The sequence below is a fragment of the Microtus oregoni genome, unplaced genomic scaffold, assembly GCF_018167655.1.
Source record: "Microtus oregoni isolate MIOR12 unplaced genomic scaffold, Mior012 000033F_ref0000390, whole genome shotgun sequence".
Classification (NCBI taxonomy): Eukaryota; Metazoa; Chordata; class Mammalia; order Rodentia; family Cricetidae; genus Microtus; species Microtus oregoni.
This window is the reverse complement of record NW_024543092.1, coordinates 18,301,373-18,317,583: the sequence shown is the minus strand read 5'-3', so window position 1 is coordinate 18,317,583 and position 16,211 is coordinate 18,301,373.

Below are 16,211 nucleotides of genomic sequence, written 5' to 3'. Positions count from 1 at the left end.
CTTTTCCTTTAACTACAAAGAAAATGCAGACAGTGCAGTAACTCAGGTCATTTCTAAAGCAACTTCCTTAAATTTACTGAGACGAGTTTGCTAATACAGAGCATAGAAGGCTGGCAGATTCCGTATTCAATGGTCCTGATTGACAGCAAGTGGAAGCTACATCTGAGAGCACTAGCAAGAGAGGAAAGCCAAGGAAGAAGAGGTTCACACGTGCACATCTCATAGGAGCCATGCTGAGTGAGACTGTAGACCACAGTTGTCTTGTTTTCAGATTATGACGTTTCAGATAGGCAGTCATTGGAATCCACAGCCCGAAATCTGATCTCAAATCCACAGCAAGAGTTGTGTGGGATGTGTTACTTTTTCTAAAGACAGATTGGGGATCCAGTGCTATGGGACAATGATTTTACCCTGTAAAGATTTGTTTCTTGTACTTGTTTAATAAAATGCAGATTGGCCAGTAACTAGGCAGGAAGCATAGGCAGGGTGACCAGGCAGGAAGTAGAGGCGGGGCAATGAGAACAGGAGAATTCTGGGAAGAGGAAAGAGTCAGTCTGCAGTTGTCACCCAGACACAGAGGAAGCAAGATGTGACTGCCTCACTGAAAAAGGTACCAAGACACATGGCTAACACAGATAAGAATTATGGGCTAATGTAAGTTATAAGAGTTAGTAAGAAGCCTAAGTTAATAGGCCAATCAGTTTACTGTTAATGCAGACCTCTGTGTGATTCTTTGGGACTGAATGGCTTCAGGACCGGGTGGGACAGAAACCTCCATCAACACCCCAGTGTTCAGTTTTCTGCTGTAGACTGATGTTCTCTGAGGAAGCCACTTCTGTGGTAAAGATCTGGCAGAAGACTTGGCTGAATGGAATCACGGTGTGGAGAGATGGGATGTTGAAAATTGAGAGCCAAAGCAGCCATGGTCCTATCTTAATTCTCCTAGTAGCGTACTCTGCTGTCAAGGGCTCGACAGAATGTCCTAGCAAAGCAGCCTGTGAATTAATTCATGTGCTGATTTCTGACTTTCTGTTGTTCTGTGACTGACAAAGAATGTTCATGTAACCTCTTCTCCAGAGGTACATGTCACCCAAAGCAACCTGAATCTGTGTCACTCATATGCAGCTCAGAATCAACTATTGTTTTCATTTTGTCTTTGTTTTTCCTTTGGGGCCATCAACACCGCTCCTCTGCCAATCCAGAGCATGCTCCAACTGCGCATCTCCCTCCCTCACTTTCTGAGGAAAGCCAGCCACATACTTCAATGGTGCCAGGCTGTGGGCTAAGCTCTCTGTGTATGAACTTTGGAGAACATTCCAGATCCAAGGACAGCATTCTCTGGTCTCTTAGCATTCATAGCATGAGGCCCCTTGCCAGGGCTGCTCCTGTGTGCTTTATATATTGTCTCACCTTTCATCTTAGAGTCCCATTAATCAGGTACCTCCCAGGAAGGGTAGACGACTCGGGGAATTCAGACTACAATGTCCTCTTCTCCATCCTCAGCACCTCTGGGTATCCTCATCACCGCCACAGCTGTGAAATGCTCCATTCCCTCTTCTGTGACTTTCTGCAAATATAAAACTTCACTTGTGCTCCATCTTTTAAAAAAAGGGGGAGCGGGCTTATTTTATTTTTTTCATGCAGAGTGCCAGAGAGAGTCAGAACAGGGGCTGTGGACTTGGAGCTAGAATTACAGGTATTTGTGAGCCACCCGATGTGGATGCTAGAATCCAAACTCCAGTCCTCCAGTAGAACATTAAGAGATCTTGACTGCTGAGCCCTATTGCCAGCCCGTTTTCTGGGTTTTTTTTGTTGTTGTTGTTGTTTGCTTGTTTGTTTTTTAAATAAAACCATTGTATGCTTTCAATATAGACTATCTTTGGCATTGGACTATCAAGAACTTTTCATTTTCAAAACTGAAAGATATTCTCAAAGCCCCAATCACTCTGATTTCCTTCTTTTTCAGTCAGCCAACGAGAGACCAAAGAGTGTAAGAGACTCAAGCGAATGGCTTTGCTCAGTTTATAGCAGCAGTGGGCTCGAACCCAGGTTTGCACACAACTATAAGTTCTCCAGCTCACACTGATTCTTGGAATCTCTCATTTGTAGGTCATTCTTTTTGTCAAAAATGTAATACACCGTAGACAATTTTTTAAATAATTATTAAAATTAATTTGTGTGAATATAAGAAAATTTACTCAGTCTTCAGCCAAAAGAACATTGTCAGTAAAAATAATTTTCCCCCCACAGGAAATAAATGGAAGCTTTATATTGCCAAGGTAAAGATTTTGAGTATTCATATGACTTGAAAACGAAAACAATTCAACAACTTCTAAGTTCTATATTTGCTTAGGACAAAGTAAAGACGGCTTGTGAAGTCAGAGTGAGCTCTTTCCCTCAGAGGATGGTGCCAACATTCATTTCCTAATTCTGCTGATGCAATTAGTCCTTAATCACAGAAAAGAATCCCTGAGGGTCTGGGGACATGGTTCAGCTGACAGAGGGGCTGTGTAGCATTCACAAAGCCCTGGATTCAGTCTCCAGCACTGCATGAAACCCGGTGCAGAGGCACACACCTGTAATCCAGAGAACCAGAAGTCCAGGGTCACCCTCAGCTCCATAGTGAGTTCTAAGCCAGCCCCATCCCTGAGATCTCTTCTCTCAGAGCAACAACAACAAACCCATAAAGAACCATGGGAGCCGGGCGGTGGTGGCGCACGCCTTTAATCCCAGCACTCGGGAGGCAGAGGCAGGCGGATCTCTGTGAGTTCGAGGCCAGCCTGGTCTACAAGAGCTAGTTCCAGGACAGGAACCAAAAGCTACGGAGAAACCCTGTCTCGAAAAATAAAAAAAAAAAAAAAAAAAAAAAGAACCATGGGAACTCACCGTGCTATTTTTACAACTCCTTTGGGTCTTAAACTATTTTAGAAAGAAAAGGTATTTCTGAGTACTGGTACTGATCCACTGTAGGCTAGAGAGTCCTGAAAACCTTGTGGCAAAATGATCATGCCATTGAGCTCTTCCTCAGAAAAACATGACGAAATCCGCAGGGAACCTCAAGTGCAGCCCCCAGAGGTGCCCCATCCTCAGCCCTAGTGTTGCTCAATGGCTCGGTTCACTCCAGAGCTCAGACAGATTTACAGGAGAGCCTGAGTTCTGACTCCACTATTTCCGCAGGAAATGCTTCAGCATTCCAGAAAACCAGTTTACAAGAGTATTCTTGCAGCCAGACTTCTTTTCTGCTGGAGTTTGTGTGCCTGCTTTCTGTCCTGAGAGCAGCCTTCGCCTAGAGGACATTTAACTTATGGGGCAGGAGAAACAAAGCTGCGGGCTGTGGATTTCTTCTATTGGAATTGGTCTTTACATAGACAAAGAAGCGGATCTGGTCAATACAGTGATCAGCCATATTTGCCCAAGCCAAGTCCCAGGAGGAAATGGTGCCTGGGCAGAGGTTTCGTGTTTCTCCTGCTCCTTTGCTGTGTGAGCAATGGCTTCCAGTGACCCCTGCCGCTAGTTTATCCCTACGTCTGCATAGGCCTGCATCCTGAGTCCAAGTTCTTTCCTCAGATTCCCTGATCTCTGATCAAACCAGGGATATCCCTGAGCATCTGTATTGTTCACCCAACACCCTCTTTGCCCAGGCTCCAATTTTGGTTGTCATCTATTTGGCCAGCCAGCACAGATTCAAATCCAAACTCCAGACAGTCCCTCCTCTGCTGTATGCCAAGACTACCTGCCGACCAAAGCCGTATATAACCTAACCTCTGACCACATGACCTGTTATCTGGCCCTGACCACCTGACCTGACCACCTGGCCCTGACCACCCAGCCCAACCACCTGGTCTGACCACCTGGCCCTGACCACATGACCCTGACCACCTAGCCTGACCACCTGGCCCTGACCACCTAACCTGCCCACCTGGCCCTGACTAGATCTATTTTTTCCACCCGTCAGTCGATTTCCCTACTGCTACCACCCCAGCTCAGTCTGGTTCCCACTGTTCTACTGAGCTCAATACTCCTTTCCATTCTGGAATTCTTTCTTATTATTATCTAATGTTCACCCTGCACTGCACCCTCAATTCACATCCACTCCTGTACCCTCGACTGTAACTGAATTAGTTATTGTAGCAAGATGGTTATTCGCTCAGCTCCCAGGCTCAGATCTGGAACTCCACCTCTGTCCCTCATTTCACTCCTCAGAGCAACTGTCCTCAGCCTTCCTAACACTGCGACCCTTTAACACACTTCCTCATGGTGATGCCCAGCCATAAAATTATTGTTGCTGCTACTTCATAGCTATAATTGCTACTGTTATGAATTGTGATATAAATATCTGTATTTTCTGATGGTCTTAGGACACCTCTGTGAAAGGCTCATTCGGTCCCCAGGTTGAGAACCACTGTCTTAGAAGCAGAGGACGAAACTGGAGACAAAGAAAAGAATTCACTCGGTTGGCACCTTAGGGTGAAACTCTGGAGCTAAACCCTTAACATTAGCTATTTTTAAAAAATATTTGTATTTCCAAGTTACTTTCTCATGCCTCTTCACTAAAATCTACTTTTTTCTCTTAACTCTGAAGTGCGGGTGCCCGTGTCACCCCCTGCATACTTAGCCTCACACAACCCACTGAGCTGCGGGGTGCTTTCCTCCTTGGGAATCCCATTGCTAGTGCTGGCACCCTCTTCTCAGTGTGATGGGGACCACATCACATATCTCTCCCACTGGGAAGTACTCGGGACAGCACTGCCAATGCTCCTCTTGTTCTCTGGGTCCTTCTGAAGGAAACACGGTGACTCACTCACTAGTCACCTACCGCCTTAGAAGACTCATACTTCCTGGGCCTCTTTGTCTTTTGATACGTTCGCTTACTAATACCTTCCCCAGAACCAAACAGGGAAAATAGATTAGGTCCCCCATGGCTTCCAGAAAACGCTCCTTCCTGTTCATCCAAGAGCAAGACACCCATGATCTCACCTTATCAAAATGGGCCCAGATGTCTGACGCAGTTACTAATTATTGCCCAACGGACGTTTTCCACTGTGCCTCTGACCAGCCTATCACGAATGGGTGATGCCAACACGACAGTTCCCAAAGGAAACTTGGCAGGGTGGCTTCTGATTTGCCCTCGCAGGTGTTCCACAAACACGATCTGAGAGGCAGGCGTCGGCTTGAGAGAGTGTGCTTCTCATTGCAGATACGGTGGCAGAAAAACTAATTGCAGAAATTTTTCCATGGGTATTTTATGACTGTGAAGCTGCCTCTCGGGGACATCAGACAATTTCTACAAGATCTGAAGATGTCAGGGGCCATCAGCCTCAGCCCCCCTCAGCTGTGAAGTGGCGCAGATGCCCTGCAAATCACAGGGAGGGCTTCCCAAGTGGCTCGGTGTGGTTACTGACAGTGTGACTCAATCCACATTCTTAGGAACTGAAGTAGGAAGAGCCGTGAAGCTGGGCTCTCCCACGCCACTTCTAGGATAGATTTTGAAATTCCTCTTCCCTTCAGGAGTCACGGTGGGAAGTGCCCCTGCTGCAGGAGCAGGCCCAAGCTCTGACTGATGCAGCGGCCTCTGAAGCTTCAGGGAAAGGACGGCAGAAGGATGATGACACAAAATGGACTCCAGTTCACTGGCAGAAGCCAAGTGGATGTGAGTGTGACCGAGTGTCTTTAAAGGTACCTCTTACACAGAAGGTGCGTGTTTCTGTCTAGGGTGCATGGATAGACACACCCAAGGACCCTCCCTAGAAGTTCAGATTTAAAAACGTGAACTAGCCAGGGTGCAAATCATTCAAACAGCTGGAACTCTGAAAACTCCTGATGATGAGCTTGAGCGAAAAGCAGCGGAGACTAGAAGCAAAGTGGCCTCTCGGGAGCCCCTGGCGGCGGCCAGCAGAGAGGTCACGTACCGGAAGGAACAGGGGAGATAGAAATGCCTGAAGTTAGAAGAGGTGGGAGAAACAGGCTTCCAGGCTGCCCCACCGGTGTCAGACTTGGCCACGGGGACAAAGAAGCAAGAGACCGGCAGGACGGACGGGTGGATTTTAGACAGTGAGACTCCAAGTACCCAGGGGGCCGCTGGCTGGCATTTCAGAGGTTGTGCAATGAAATCACATGGGCAAGGGGTGAGAAATCATGTGTCTATATCTTCTGTTTTTCTTTTTCTTAGAATTTAAGGAGGCTTCAAAGAAGGGAGGGTACACACTAGTAGCCCCAGTGTTTAGGAGGAGTTTCAGGCTTCCCAGGCAGCATGCATTCCAAGACCCTTCTCACAAAACCAAAGACAGAAGTTCAAAGGATGGAATGAGGACAAAGAGAACTAATGAGGGGGGCGAGGCAGAAGGAATCATGTCCCCCATAGACACCTTTGGCCTCCAAGCACTCCCCACCCCTGCTCAGTCAAAGGCCGTCTTCCCTCTCCTTCTACCAGTCTTTGGCATGGGCTCAACCCTTACCCTCTTGGTGGAATTGTGAAAGAGGATAAACACATCCAGTCAGTAAGACTTGATTCATTTTTTGATTAGTAATTTTCTTAGTAGTGCACATTAGTTGTACAAAACAGATTTGTTTCATAGATATATATACATATATATGTATATATATGAAATTATATGGTTACTTGTAATATCCTGTTATCCACATTTCTCTCCTGTTCACTACCCCCCTCTGTTTCCTCCCTAGTTCCTTAAAGTCATGTTTTTACTTTGTTTGTTTGTTAGGTTGCACGTGTAATAAAAAGCATACTTTCTTTTTTCTGAGTGTGGATTATTATAATAACACAATGATCTCCAGGTTTGTCCATTTTCCTGTAAATGACATGATTTCATTTTTCTTAATGGTTGAGGGATATGCTGTCTTGTACACATGCCACATTTTCTTCATCCATTCATGAGCTGACAGCTATCTAGGCTGACTTCCTGGCTATCATGAGCAGTGCTAGACACACAAAGGCTCAAGCCCAGAAAAACTCAGTTCAGAACGTGCCAACAACCCGATGTATTGTGTCCGCCTTAACTGTGTCCTTTCTTATCAGCATCCACAACACCGGCTTCTCAAAGCCCACCCCTCAGGCTTATCAGTGGGTACCTCACTCTACCCATCCTTCACGTGAGTCTTCCTGGGGTCCTATCCGGGATACCCTCCTCAACTATGAAATCTTGGGCAGTCATCATGGAGGGGGCGCAGGTATAGGAGCAACTGCACCCCCAAGTATGAAAGGGCTCAAAGTCAATGTGCAAACCAGGAGGGCACTGCACTGGGTCGTCTCAACAGCTACACCTCATGGATTCAAATTCTGTTCCTCTTCCCTGATCCACACTGCTTCCCTCTTTCATCTACCTCATTTCCACAGACTTTTATTTTATTTTACTTTTTCAATTCTCACCTCTTTGGGAGGAACACTTACTGTGATGCCTCCAAACAGTCCTACACTTTCATCTCATTTAATCTGTCTGGTCTATTTGTAGAGGAAGGCAGGGATTCAAACAGAGGGGAGACTAGAACAAAAGGGATTAAACAGAGAGGGGGAAGAAGGGTAAGGAAGGGAATACAGAGAGGGGCGGCTAACACTAAGAGCCATGAACGATCTCTAAATGGAGTCACCAAATAACAGGGAGGCATCTCTCAACATCAAGAGAAAGTTCCAGTGCCAGAGTGGGTTACATCTGATTGAGTTGTTAGCCAAAGGGGTCCCATAAAACCCCCCCAAACAGCACAAGCTATTGCCAAGGATATTGGTTGCTCTCCACAAACTGATGGTTAGGCCATATTGCTAAGACAGCTGACATACCTAATTGACCGCTGGGATGTCTACTTGCTGCCTAACTAGAGACTCCATGTCTATTGACTAGTGTTCATGGTAGTAAAAGGTACTCAGGATACTACCAGAACTCCACACTACAAACCCTGGGATCTGCAATGGTGATCTACCTGAACGACAAGCTGATGTAACGGTGGTACAAATGCTATAGGAGAAACCAACCACTATCTGATTGGATGTAAGGCCCACTCCATAGGATGCAACCAATGCTTGACACTGTTCAGGTGACCAACAATTAGAGACTAGATATGCCATGGGGAAAACCAAACAATATTGTTCTGCTAAAGGAACATAGCAATATAATGACTCCTAACAGCATTCTGCTGTACTGTTTGATTGCTGTCTGGCTCAGCCCTCATCAGAGAACCTTCTTCCTACGATAGATAGGAATAAATATACAGATCCACAACTGACAATGTGCAGAGAAAGGGAGACTTTGAAACATTCAGGCCTAATGGGAAGTCTTCATTAAATCCCCCACCTCAGGACTCAGGGAATTATGTGGAAGATATAGATTATAAGAACCAGGGGGGATGGAAGACAATAGCCAGAGACTTTTCTGCATCCCATCCAGTCCCATAGCCAATTATAAAATAACCACTCAGAGGCTTATATCAATTATAACATGTTTGACCAATGGTTCAGGCTTATTACTGTCCATCTCTTACATTTAAATGAACTCATTTCTAATAGTCTATATTTTACCACGAGGCTTATGGCTTATTACCTCACACCTTGCTTCCCTAGCGGCAACTGGCATCTCTCTCGACTCTGCCTTCCTTCTCCCTTATTCAGTTTGGCTTTCCTGCTATATTCTGCCCTGCTACAGGCCAAAGCAGCCTTATTCATCAACCAATAAAAGCAGCACATATTCACAGCGTACAGAAGGACCTCCCACATCAGAAGACAGCAAGGAAATATGGCAGGACTGATGAACATATAAACTCACAGAGACTGTGACAGTGTGCACAGGGCCTGTACAGGTTTAAGCCAGACGGGGTCCCAAGACTGGGAGAGGAAGTAGACATAAGACCCCGACCATGACCAAGAAGCTATCTCAAATTAACAACCACTTACAAAGTAAGATTTAGTTTTGTCTGATATGGTCTCACTGAGTGTACAGCTCATATCTAAGGGCAGGCTGCATGCCCAGCAGTAGACTGGCAGCACAAAATGAACTCAATGGTAATTTTTGAGGGTTTTTTTTGTCTCATATTGCTTTGTTTGGGCATTTTTCTATCTCTGACTTATCCTTTGCTTAGATATTATTGTTTCTGATTCTGTGATTTTATAAGTTTTGCGTTTGTTTGCTTGTTTGAGTGTGTATGTGTCTGCATATGTATGTGTTTCTCAGACTTCTCTGTTATTGGTCTTTTTTTTATTACTCTGCTTTTTAAAATATTTGCTTGTTTTCTAAAAAGATAGAGGCAGAAGGCATGAAGCTGGATGGGTGGGGAGGTGGGGGATCTTGGAAGAGATGTAGGAGAGTAAACCATGATCAGAACACGTTGTATGGAAAAATATTTTTCATTACAAAGGGAATGCAAAACAAATTGTAAAGCAATAGAGTATGCACTTGGCCACTCTGCTTTCTCTCTTTCAGAGAGACTGGTGTTAAAATAGGAACAAATGTGCATCAGTGGGAGGCGACATGAGGTTCAGCAAATCCAAGCTCTAAATCGTGTGTTGTGACCCACAGGTTGAGAACCACTGATTCAGCCCCATCTCTAACCCCCTCCCCCTTTGCCTTCACAGTCTAAGATCCACACCCAGCTTGGCACAGAAGCTCTGTGGTGCAGCCAGAGGTAGCTTTGCAAAGCATAAATCCTGAAGCTAGGAACAACCAGGGGATCAGTGGTCCCAAGACCCTTCCAAGAACTTTTCAGTCTGTTACGGGTTGTTCCCTTTGGGCCCCGACGCCTGACATCTGGGGTGAGGAAGGAGCCCAGATGGGCCTAGGCTACATAGACTAGCGTTTCCTCTCAGTCTCTACCTCTCCTTTGAAAATACGTTGCAGCATTGGGTTGTTTTATTTTAAAATATTTAATAAAAATATTAGAAAGATACAAATAAAATATGGGGAAAATATCTCCCATAAAGCTCTTTCTGTACTGTTCCTTCCCCAGAACAGAAAATTCTCTTAGGAGCTCAGCTCTTAAGAGCTGTCTGCCTCCTGGCAGTTGATGTTGGAACACAAGCCCTAAGCCCCACTTCCCTTTTCTGCTTGGTAGCCCAGACAGTGATGACAAGGGATAAAAGAGCAAGCTGTCATTTTGTTCTTTCCCATAATTCTCTGGTCTTCTAAAGGTCTCACTCTGTATAACCCAGGCTGGCCTATGGCCTATTATGCAGCCCATGCTAGGTGTTAAACTCTTGGTAATAACCTTGCCTTGTTAGCATTCTTAGTGCTGGGACTATGGGTATGATCCATCACGCCTAGCAGTATTTTATGACTACAGATTAATTTTGAGTTCTATATATTATATAAATCTCTATCTCTGGTTCTAGAAACCTTAACTCTGCCATCATCATGAAGGATGAAGAGATTGATACCCCATATTGCTGGTAGTCTACTCTCCACATCCCCTGTCAGAAGTGTAGGGACTCTCCACATGGTCAGTGAGTGGAAAGTTCCAGAACCCCACAGTGCACCTCATAGACCACAAGTTCATCCCTGGAGAAATACTTGCGGTTTTGCTGTCCAGAAATAAGGCCTCTCTCATTGGAATTCGCTCATTCAGCCACAGTACTTATCTGCTCTGAGCACAGTCTAACTAAAATTATCTCCCGACAGGGCAGCCAGAAATGGAGAGGCAGAAAACAAAATGCTGAGAACCAGAGACCAGACGACCATAAACGTGGACTTCAAACCAACAAACATCTATTCCCTTCATAGTTCTAGAGGCCAGAGAGATGGAGGGGAGTATCAGGTGGGGGGACACAGGGACACAAAGCTGCTGGCAGAGCCAAGCTCCCTTCAGAGCTACTAGGGAGGCTCCATTCCTTAGCTCTTCCATCTCCTGAGAATCACGTATTCCCGAGCAGATGGCTACCCCACCCGGTCTCTGCCTCCATCTCCACATCCTCCCTGCAAGTCTCTCCTCACTATGCTCTCGACATGCAGAGGCCTTGTACAGTCTTCTACTGCCATAGGCCTTTCTGCTGCAGCAGGTCCCCCGACCCCTCGGTGCTTGTGCCCTAGACTTGTGAGGTGGCCCGCATCAGCCCCGGAGCTGGTGTGCTGCCGTGCTCGGTGCTGTGGACTGCTCAAAGGGCATAAGCGCTGAGCCTAGGGTGCTTTGGTGGCCAGAGAACAAGGCTGATCACAGCTCCTGCTTGTCTCAGGATCTCCACACCCAAGATCTCCACGCATGCAGGGCAGCACTAGACCAGCTGCAGCCCCAGGACTACACAAACCAGGCGTGGTAGTGTGTGCCTACACCCCAACATTCAGGAGGAAGAGGAAGGCTTAATTCCAAAATTTCTAGGAGAGAGACAAGACTTAAATCATTGTAATCAAGTTAATTAAAGCAAGCAATTTATTAAAGCAAGCTTTTTCATTCAAGTACACAGGCTGCCTCCCCCTCAAGTGGGGTTCAAAACGTCAGCCTTGGACATGGGCAAAATAAGTTTTATAGCTCAGAGATTGGGGTTTTCAAATGGGGGACTTGGCAGGCAAATAGGTGGGGCTGCAGGAGCAACATAGCAAGGTGGTTATAACCAAGTGGTCATAACAAACCTTCTTTGAGACAGAGGTAGGGTTTCAAAATGGTAATGACAAGTTTTAAAACAAAGTCACAGTGGTTGCACAAGATTGCATTCCCACCAGCAATGGGTGAGGGTACCCCTTCCTCCACAGCCTCTCCAGCAAAGGCTATCATTGGAGTTTTTTATTTTAGCCATTCTGACAGGTGTAAGATGATATCTCAAAGTTGTTTTGATTTGCATTTCCCTGATCGCTAAGGAGGTTGAGCATGACCTTAAGTGTCTTTTGGCCATTTGAACTTCCTCTGCTGAGAATTCTCTATTCAGTTCAGTGCCCCATTTTTTAATTGGGTTAATTAGCATTTTAAAGTCTAGTTTCCTGAGTTCTGTATATATTTTGGAGATCAGACCTTTGTCTGTTGCGGGGTTGGTGAAGATCTTCTCCCAGTCAGTAGGTTGCCTTTTTGTCTTGGTGACAGTGTCCTTTGCTTTACAGAAGCTTCTCAGTCTCAGGAGGTCCCATTTATTCAATGTTGCCCTTAATGTCTGTGCTGTTGGGGTTACACATAGGAAGCGATCTCCTGTGCCCATCTCCTGTAGGGTACTTCCCACTTTCTCTTCTATCAGGTTCAATGTGTTGTGACTGATAGTGAGGTCTTTAATCCATTTGGACTTGAGTTTTGTGCATGGTGATATATATGGGTCTATTTTTATTCTTCTACAAGTTGACATCCAGTTATGCCAGCACCATTTGTTGAAGATGCTTTCTTTCTTCCATTGTATACTTTTGGCTCCTTTATCAAAAATGAGGTGTTCATAGGTTTGTGGGTCAAAATTCGGGTCTTCTATATGATTCCATTGGTCGACTTCTCTGTTTTTATCCCAGTACCACACTGTTTTCATCACTGTAGCTCTGTAATAGAGTTTGAAGTCAGGGATGGTAATGCCTTCAGACAATCCTTTATTGTATAGGATTGTTTTGGCTATCCTGGGTTTTTGTTTTTCCATATAAAGTTGATTATTGTCTTCTCCAGGTCTGTGAAGAATTTTGATGGGATTTTGATGGGGATTGCATTGAATCTATAGAATGCTTTTGGTAGAATTGCCATTTTTACTATGTTGATCCTCCCAATCCAAGAGCAAGGGAGGTCCTTCCATTTTCTGGTATACTCCTCAGTTTCTTTCTTCAATGCCTTAAAGTTCTTGTCAAATAGATCTTTCACTTCCTTGGTTAGAGTTACCCCAAGATATTTTATGCTGTTTGTGGCTATCGTGAAAGGTGAAGCTTCTCTGATTTCCCTCTCTGCTTCCATATCCTTTGTGTATAAGAGGGCGACTGATTTTTTGGAATTGATCTTGTATCCTGCCACATTACTAAAGTGTTTCGGTTTCTCAGGAAATTCGGGATCAACCTACCCCTGGACCCAGCAATACCACTCCTGGGAATATACCCAAGAGATGCCCTATCATATGACAAGAGCATTTGTTCAACTATGTTCATAGCAGTATTATTTGTAATAGCCAGAACCTGGAAACAACCTAGATGCCCTTCAATGGAAGAATGGATGAAGAAAGTGTGGAATATCTACACATTAGAGTACTACGCTGCGGTAAAAAACAATGACTTCTCAAATTTTGCATGCAAATGGATGGAAATAGAAAACACTATCCTGAGTGAGGTAACCCAGACCCAAAAAGATGAATATGGGATGTACTCACTCATAATTGGTTTCTAGCCATAAACAAGGGTCACGGAGTCTACAATTGGTGATCCCAAAGAAGCTAAGTAAGAAGAACCTTCATCTGTTGATGGATGGAGATAGAGACAGAGACCCACACTGGAGCACTGGACTGAGCTCCCAAGGTCCCAATGAGGAGCAGAAGGAGGGAGAACATGAGCAAAGAAGTCGAGACCACGAGGGGAGCACCCACCCACTGAGACAGTGGATCTGATCTATTGGGAGCTCACCAAGGCCAGCTGGACTGTGACTGAAAAAGCATGGGATAAAACTGGACTCTCTGAGCATGACGAACAATAAGGGCTGATGAGAAGCCAAGGACAATGGCACGGGGTTTTGAACCTACGTAATGTGCTGGCTTTGTGGGAGCCTAGCCAGTTTGGATGTTCACCTTCCTAGGAATGGACGGAGAGGGGAGGACCTAGGACTTACCACAGGGCAGGGAACCCTGACTGCTCTTTGGACTGGAGAGGGAGGGGGAGAGGAGTTGGGGGAGGGGGAGAAGGGTGGGAGGAGGGGGAGAAGGGTGGGAGGAGGGGGAGGGAAAAGGGAGGCTGGGAGGAGGTGGAAACTTGTTTTTTTTTGTCTCCTTTTCTCAATAAAAAATGAAAAAAAAAATAAAAAAATAAAACAAAGTCATGGTTGCAGTCTCCTGGAAGAAGCAGTATAAACCCCTTAAGGTTAAAGGTGGGGTATAGCCTGATCATTGAAAAACAGAGAATTAATCAAATAGGAATGAACCTAGTTTGCCTTTACTTATGTAAGATGGCTTTTAAGACTAAGATGAAGGCAGGCTGGTTCAGCAGCAAGAGGATCAGAAGTTCACAGTCATCCTCAGCTATGTGCTGGGTTCAAAGCTAGCCTAAGACACATGACAACCTACCTCAGAAAAAAATTACAGAGCAAGAGAGAGAGGGAGGGAAGGAGAGAGCAAGGGGGAGGGAGAGAGGGGGAGGAAGAGGGAAGGAGGGGAGGGAAAGAGAGGGGAGGGGAGGGAGAGGAAAGAGGAGGGAGAGAGAGAGGAAGAGGAGGAGGGGAGGGAAAGAGAGGGGAGGGAGAGGGAAGAGAAGGGAGAGAGGGAGAGGAGGAGGGGAGGGAAAAAGAGTGGAGGGAAAGAGAGGGGAGGGGAGGGAAGGAGAAGAGAGAGGAGGGAGAGAGAGAGGGAGAGTAGAGAAAGGGAAAGAGGGAGAAGGAATGAGGGGGAGAAGGGGAAGGAAGGAGAGAGGGAGAGGAGAGAAGAGGAAGGGGAGAGATGAAGAGATAGAAGAAGAAGAAGAAGAAGAAGAAGAAGAAGAAGAAGAAGAAGACAGACAGAGAGAGAGAGAGAGAGAGAGAACCTTTGCCTTCTTCAGAGGTTCTCTAACCATTGGACAAGGCAAATCTCACCCCCATCTCCAGCATCATCAGTCATGATTAACATCCTTGGAGATACCACATTTGGTTCTCTGGGGCTCGGTTGATAGAACACTTGCTTAGCATGCAGGAAGCCCTTGGATCAACCCCTAGCAATACATAAAGCAGGTGGGGTGGTGATATCAGATTCCTTTCTGTATGTGTGTTGCTTTTGTTCGTTAATGAATAAAGAAGCTGCTTTGGCCTGTGATAGGGCAGAATAGTGCTAGGCGGGAAAACTAAATTGAATGCTGGGAGAAAGAAGCCAGAGTCAGTGAGAAGCCATGCAGCTACCACAGAGGTCTGATGCTGGACACGAGACTCTAGACAGAACCTTACCAGTAGGCCACAAACACATGGCAATACACAGATTAATAGAAATGGGTTAATTTAAGATGCAAGAGTTAGCTAGAAATATGCATAAGCTAATAGTCCAAGCAGTGATGTAATTAATACAGTTTCTGAGTGATTATTTGGGTCTGAGCAGTCAGGAAATGAATAAGCAGCCTCCGCCAACAGGGCAGCCCAGGCCTATAATCCCAGCACTCAAGAGCCAGTGGAAGGAAGATCAGAAGTTCAAGGTCATTTTCAGCTATATAGCAAGTTCAGAACTAACCACAACTATATGAGAGCCTGCCTCAAACAAAACAGAACAAAATAAACAAAAACAACAAAATAAGTACCTCAGTGTCTCAGAATCCTCCTCTCTATGACCAAAAATAAACCCCACCCACTCAGGATCCCACAAGGTATCCTGTTCTGGGGAGGACTGGAATGGGCCACCAGGGTTCTATGTACAGCTACAAATGCCACTTTCCCCATCAAACCTAACCTAGTGCATAGAACAATTCCCCTGGGTCTCCTTCCCCATTTTGCAAAAACATTAAGCGCAATTTCTCCCTCGTCTGCTCCAAGAGAGCTTCAAAAAGTATTCTCTCCAGGAGTCCCATCCAGTTCCAGGCATTTCACACTCGGGAATGTGTCTCAAAACATCCAAGAACATTTGTTTCTCCCATGGCCAGCCAGAAGGGTCTTACCAATGGGTTTTACAGTTGAAGATGTCCAAATCCATGTGAGAACCACAGAGAGTGGTGACCTCCAACCTTGAGTTAAGAATACCGATTACTCAGAAATGAAAAGGAGGACATAACAATAGGCATGGAGGAAATCGAGAGAATCATCAGGTCATATTTTGAAAAGCTACACCCCACAAAATTGGAAAACTTAAAGGAAATGGACAACTTTCTAGATAAATATCACTTCACCAAAATTAAATCAAGACCAGATAAGCAAATTAAATATATCTATAACTGCAAAAGAAATAGAAACAGTCATCAAAAGTCTCCCAACCAAATAAATAAATAAATAAATAAGCCCAGGACCAGATGGTTTCAGCTCAGAATTCTACAAGAATTTCAAAGAAGAACTAATACCAATACTCCTTGAATTGTTCTACCCAATAGAAACAGAAGGAATATTGTCAAACTCTTTTTATGAGGCTACAATTACCCTGATACCCAAACCATATAAAGATATTACTAAGAAAGAGAATTACA